Source organism: Solea solea, chromosome 16 (genome assembly GCF_958295425.1).
Source record: "Solea solea chromosome 16, fSolSol10.1, whole genome shotgun sequence".
In the NCBI taxonomy this organism is placed as follows: domain Eukaryota; kingdom Metazoa; phylum Chordata; class Actinopteri; order Pleuronectiformes; family Soleidae; genus Solea; species Solea solea.
In genome coordinates, this window is record NC_081149.1 from 2666201 (window position 1) to 2671200 (window position 5000).

A 5000-nucleotide genomic window follows, 5' to 3' on the forward strand; every position below is an offset into this window, starting at 1 on the left:
AGTGCACTCTGAGCCTTGACGGACAGCTGCTTGACATTTGACACACTCAAAGGGCGCGGCCATACAGCAAAGCCCACCAAAAACAACTTAAACTCTTGAACGTTCGAAAGGCTGACCTTTGAGCTCCTCCACGAGCAGGGGGCCTTGCCTAGTCTATAAAAGGAGTCTGTGTCCCCAGCCCGTCGGCTTACGGCCATACCACCCTGAGCACGCCCGATCTCGTCTGATCTCGGAAGCTAAGCAGGGTCGGGCCTGGTTAGTACTTGGATGGGAGACCGCCTGGGAATACCAGGTGCTGTAAGCTTTTACACTGCTGCTTCCTTACAAGAAACATGGGCTTGCAATTACGTTGACGCACGGGCATGGGCACAGGCACACGTTAACGTACTTCTAGTTCCAGCCTTGCTTTGGTTTTCACAGAAAAAAGAGAATGGTGCACCGTTCCTGGTGGCACTGCAATGCCAGGTCAATGCAAGGAGTGAAGAGAGCAAGCCCCAGTTTTCACCTCCCAATGCTCAAAAATGCATTTAATATTTAATCCCCATATAGAGGACATATCAGATATTAAACTGATAAGAACAGATACTACACTTGATCTTAGCCAAAAGGCCGAGAAGCGATGGCCCACATGTGTCTGGGGCCAACTCAAGATCTTGTCACACAAGTTACTTGTTGTGGTGCCATGTTTTTTAAGTGCGCATAACAAAGGCTGCTGCTGATCACCTCCGCCCCAAGGTGATCTAAGTGCACTCTGAGCCTTGACGGACAGCTGCTTGACATTTGACACACTCAAAGGGCGCGGCCATACAGCAAAGCCCACCAAAAACAACTTAAACTCTTGAACGTTCGAAAGGCTGACCTTTGAGCTCCTCCACGAGCAGGGGGCCTTGCCTAGTCTATAAAAGGAGTCTGTGTCCCCAGCCCGCCGGCTTACGGCCATACCACCCTGAGCACGCCCGATCTCGTCTGATCTCGGAAGCTAAGCAGGGTCGGGCCTGGTTAGTACTTGGATGGGAGACCGCCTGGGAATACCAGGTGCTGTAAGCTTTTACACTGCTGCTTCCTTACAAGAAACATGGGCTTGCAATTACGTTGACACACGGGCACACGTTAACCTCCTTCTAGTTTCAGCCTTGGATGTCGCTCTGCAAGCACGTGAGAAGCTTGGAGATGGGCAGCAGCTTACCCATCTCGGTGTAGCTTCCTAATACTGGAATATAGTGTAGCAGGTAGTGGAGATAAAGGCTCAAGTGCAGTGTGTTCGAAAGGCTGACTTTTGAGCTCCTCCACGAGCAGGGGGCCTTGCCTAGTCTATAAAAGGAGTCTGTGTCCCCAGCTGGTCGGCTTACGGCCTTACCACCCTGAGCACGCCCGATCTCGTCTGATCTCGGAAGCTAAGCAGGGTCGGGCCTGGTTAGTACTTGGATGGGAGACCGCCTGGGAATACCAGGTGCTGTAAGCTTTTACACTGCTGCTTCCTTACAAGAAACATGGGCTTGCAATTACGTTGACGCACGGGCACACGTTAACGTCCTTCTAGTTTCAGCCTTGGATGTCGCTCTGCAAGCACGTGAGAAGCTTGGAGATGGGGAGCAGCTTACCCATCTCGGTGTAGCTTCCTAATACTGGAATAGAGTGTAGCAGGTAGTGGAGATAAAGGCTCAAGTGCAGTGTGTTCGAAAGGCTGACTTTTGATCTCCTCCACGAGCAGGGGGCCTTGCCTAGTCTATAAAAGGAGTCTGTGTCCCCAGCCCGTTGGCTTACGGCCATACCATCCTGAGCACGCCCGATCTCGTCTGATCACGGAAGCTAAGCACGGTCGGGCCTGGTTAGTACTTGGATGGGAGACCGCCTGGGAATACCAGGTGCTGTAAGCTTTTACACTGCTGCTTCCTTACAAGAAACTTGGGCTTGCAATTACGTTGACGCACGGGCACACGTTAACCTCCTTCTAGTTTCAGCCTTGGATGTCGCTCTGCAAGCACGTGAGAAGCTTGGAGATGGGCAGCAGCTTACCCATCTCGGTGTAGCTTCCTAATACTGGAATAGAGTGTAGCAGGCAGTGGAGATAAAGGCTCAAGTGCAGTGTGTTCGAAAGGCTGACTTTTGAGCTCCTCCACGAGCAGGGGGCCTTGCCTAGTCTATAAAAGGAGTCTGTGTCCCCAGCCCGTTGGCTTACGGCCATACCACCCTGAGCACGCCCGATCTCGTCTGATCTCGGAAGCTAAGCAGGGTCGGGCCTGGTTAGTACTTGGATGGGAGACCGCCTGGGAATACCAGGTGCTGTAAGCTGTTACACTGCTGCTTCCTTACAAGAAACATGGGCTTGCAATTACGTTGACGCACGGGCACGGGCACAGGCACACGTTAACGTCCTTCTAGTTCCAGCCTTGCTTTGGTTTTCACAGAAAAAAGAGAATGGTGCACCGTTCCTGGTGGCACTGCAATGCCAGGTCAATGCAAGGAGTGAAGAGAGCAAGCCCCAGTTTTCACCTCCCAATGCTCAAAAATGCATTTAATATTTAATCCCCATATAGAGGACATATCAGATATTAAACTGATAAGAACAGATACTACACTTGATCTTAGCCAAAAGGCCGAGAAGCGATGGCCCACAAGTGTCTGGGGCCAACTCAAGATCTTGGCACACAAGTTACTTGTTGTGGTGCCATGTTTTTTAAGTGCGCATAACAAAGGCTGCTGCTGATCACCTCCGCCCCAAGGTGATCTAAGTGCACCTCTGAGCCTTGACGGACAGCTGCTTGACATTTGACACACTCAAAGGGCGCGGCCATACAGCAAAGCCCACCAAAAACAACTTAAACTCTTGAACGTTCGAAAGGCTGACCTTTGAGCTCCTCCACGAGCAGGGGGCCTTGCCTAGTCTATAAAAGGAGTCTGTGTCCCCAGCCCGCCGGCTAACGGCCATACCACCCTGAGCACGCCCGATCTCGTCTGATCTCGGAAGCTAAGCAGGGTCGGGCCTGGTTAGTACTTGGATGGGAGACCGCCTGGGAATACCAGGTGCTGTAAGCTTTTACACTGCTGCTTCCTTACAAGAAACATGGGCTTGCAATTACGTTGACGCACGGGCACACGTTAACGTCCTTCTAGTTTCAGCCTTGGATGTCGCTCTGCAAGCACGTGAGAAGCTTGGAGATGGGCAGCAGCTTACCCATCTCGATGTAGCTTCCTAATACTGGAATATAGTGTAGCAGGTAGTGGAGATAAAGGCTCAAGTGCAGTGTGTTCGAAAGGCTGACTTTTGAGCTCCTCCACGAGCAGGGGGCCTTGCCTAGTCTATAAAAGGAGTCTGTGTCCCCAGCCCGTCGGCTTACGGCCATACCACCCTGAGCACGCCCGATCTCGTCTGATCTCGGAAGCTAAGCAGGGTCGGGCCTGGTTAGTACTTGGATGGGAGACCGCCTGGGAATACCAGGTGCTGTAAGCTTTTACACTGCTGCTTCCTTACAAGAAACATGGGCTTGCAATTACGTTGACGCACGGGCACGGGCACAGGCACACGTTAACGTCCTTCTAGTTCCAGCCTTGCTTTGGTTTTCACAGAAAAAAGAGAATGGTGCACCGTTCCTGGTGGCACTGCAATGCCAGGTCAATGCAAGGAGTGAAGAGAGCAAGCCCCAGTTTTCACCTCCCAATGCTCAAAAATGCATTTAATATTTAATCCCCATATAGAGGACATATCAGATATTAAACTGATAAGAACAGATACTACACTTGATCTTAGCCAAAAGGCCGAGAAGCGATGGCCCACAAGTGTGTGGGGCCAACTCAAGATCTTGGCACACAAGTTACTTGTTGTGGTGCCATGTTTTTTAAGTGCGCATAACAAAGGCTGCTGCTGATCACCTCCGCCCCAAGGTGATCTAAGTGCACCTCTGAGCCTTGACGGACAGCTGCTTGACATTTGACACACTCAAAGGGCGCGGCCATACAGCAAAGCCCACCAAAAACAACTTAAACTCTTGAACGTTCGAAAGGCTGACCTTTGAGCTCCTCCACGAGCAGGGGGCCTTGCCTAGTCTATAAAAGGAGTCTGTGTCCCCAGCCCGTCGGCTTACGGCCATACCACCCTGAGCACGCCCGATCTCGTCTGATCTCGGAAGCTAAGCAGGGTCGGGCCTGGTTAGTACTTGGATGGGAGACCGCCTGGGAATACCAGGTGCTGTAAGCTTTTACACTGCTGCTTCCTTACAAGAAACATGGGCTTGCAATTACGTTGACGCACGGGCACACGTTAACGTCCTTCTAGTTTCAGCCTTGGATGTCGCTCTGCAAGCACGTGAGAAGCTTGGAGATGGGCAGCAGCTTACCCATCTCGATGTAGCTTCCTAATACTGGAATGGAGTGTAGCAGGTAGTGGAGATAAAGGCTCAAGTTTAGTGTGTTCGAAAGGCTAACTTTTGAGCTCCTCCACGAGCAGGGGGCCTTGCCTAGTCTATAAAAGGAGTCTGTGTCCCCGACCCCTGGGCTGACGGCCATACCACCCTGAGCATGCTCGATCTCGTCTGATCTCGGAAGCTAAGCAGGGTCGGGCCTGTTTAGTACTTGGATGGGAGACCGCCTGGGAATACCAGGTGCTGTAAGCTTTTACACTGCTGCTTCCTTACAAGAAACATGGGCTTGCAATTACGTTGACGCACGGGCACACGTTAACGTCCTTCTAGTTTCAGCCTTGGATGTCGCTCTGCAAGCACGTGAGAAGCTTGGAGATGGGCAGCAGCTTACCCATCTCGATGTAGCTTCCTAATACTGGAATATAGTGTAGCGTGTAGTGGAGATAAAGGCTCAAGTGCAGTGTGTTCGAAAGGCTGACTTTTGAGCTCCTCCACGAGCAGGGGGCCTTGCCTAGTCTATAAAAGGAGTCTGTGTCCCCAGCCCGTCGGCTTACGGCCATACCACCCTGAGCACGCCCGATCTCGTCTGATCTCGGAAGCTAAGCAGGGTCGGGCCTGGTTAGTACTTGGATGGGAGACCGC

The 5000-nt window shown here is 51.9% G+C and overlaps 13 non-coding genes across 13 annotated transcripts in view; 10 read left to right on the top strand and 3 right to left on the bottom strand.

Moving 5' to 3' along the window:
• The first annotated feature begins 185 nt into the window (after positions 1-185).
• LOC131476338 (5S ribosomal RNA) lies at positions 186-304 on the top strand. Its single transcript, XR_009242712.1, has one exon. It is a non-coding gene; the product is annotated as a 5S ribosomal RNA (ribosomal RNA).
• Positions 305-428: 124 nt separating this feature from the next.
• On the bottom strand, positions 429-621 carry LOC131441858 (U2 spliceosomal RNA). Its single transcript, XR_009232452.1, has one exon. It is a non-coding gene; the product is annotated as a U2 spliceosomal RNA (small nuclear RNA).
• A 307-nt stretch (positions 622-928) lies between these two features.
• On the top strand, positions 929-1047 carry LOC131476339 (5S ribosomal RNA). The gene has a single exon (XR_009242713.1). It is a non-coding gene; the product is annotated as a 5S ribosomal RNA (ribosomal RNA).
• A 296-nt stretch (positions 1048-1343) lies between these two features.
• LOC131477414 (5S ribosomal RNA) lies at positions 1344-1462 on the top strand. Its single transcript, XR_009243753.1, has one exon. It is a non-coding gene; the product is annotated as a 5S ribosomal RNA (ribosomal RNA).
• A 296-nt stretch (positions 1463-1758) lies between these two features.
• LOC131441350 (5S ribosomal RNA) lies at positions 1759-1877 on the top strand. Its single transcript, XR_009232016.1, has one exon. It is a non-coding gene; the product is annotated as a 5S ribosomal RNA (ribosomal RNA).
• A 296-nt stretch (positions 1878-2173) lies between these two features.
• Positions 2174-2292, top strand: LOC131476340 (5S ribosomal RNA). Its single transcript, XR_009242714.1, has one exon. It is a non-coding gene; the product is annotated as a 5S ribosomal RNA (ribosomal RNA).
• A 124-nt stretch (positions 2293-2416) lies between these two features.
• LOC131441859 (U2 spliceosomal RNA) lies at positions 2417-2609 on the bottom strand. The gene has a single exon (XR_009232453.1). It is a non-coding gene; the product is annotated as a U2 spliceosomal RNA (small nuclear RNA).
• Positions 2610-2917: 308 nt separating this feature from the next.
• Positions 2918-3036, top strand: LOC131477313 (5S ribosomal RNA). The gene has a single exon (XR_009243657.1). It is a non-coding gene; the product is annotated as a 5S ribosomal RNA (ribosomal RNA).
• A 296-nt stretch (positions 3037-3332) lies between these two features.
• On the top strand, positions 3333-3451 carry LOC131476341 (5S ribosomal RNA). The gene has a single exon (XR_009242715.1). It is a non-coding gene; the product is annotated as a 5S ribosomal RNA (ribosomal RNA).
• A 124-nt stretch (positions 3452-3575) lies between these two features.
• On the bottom strand, positions 3576-3768 carry LOC131441860 (U2 spliceosomal RNA). Its single transcript, XR_009232454.1, has one exon. It is a non-coding gene; the product is annotated as a U2 spliceosomal RNA (small nuclear RNA).
• A 308-nt stretch (positions 3769-4076) lies between these two features.
• Positions 4077-4195, top strand: LOC131476342 (5S ribosomal RNA). The gene has a single exon (XR_009242716.1). It is a non-coding gene; the product is annotated as a 5S ribosomal RNA (ribosomal RNA).
• Positions 4196-4491: 296 nt separating this feature from the next.
• On the top strand, positions 4492-4610 carry LOC131441297 (5S ribosomal RNA). The gene has a single exon (XR_009231966.1). It is a non-coding gene; the product is annotated as a 5S ribosomal RNA (ribosomal RNA).
• A 296-nt stretch (positions 4611-4906) lies between these two features.
• LOC131476343 (5S ribosomal RNA) overlaps positions 4907-5000 on the top strand; it is a 119-nt gene continuing 25 nt past the window's right edge. Inside the window, exon 1 of the ribosomal RNA XR_009242717.1 lies at positions 4907-5000. This exon is cut by the window's right edge and continues 25 nt beyond it. This is a non-coding gene — a ribosomal RNA (5S ribosomal RNA).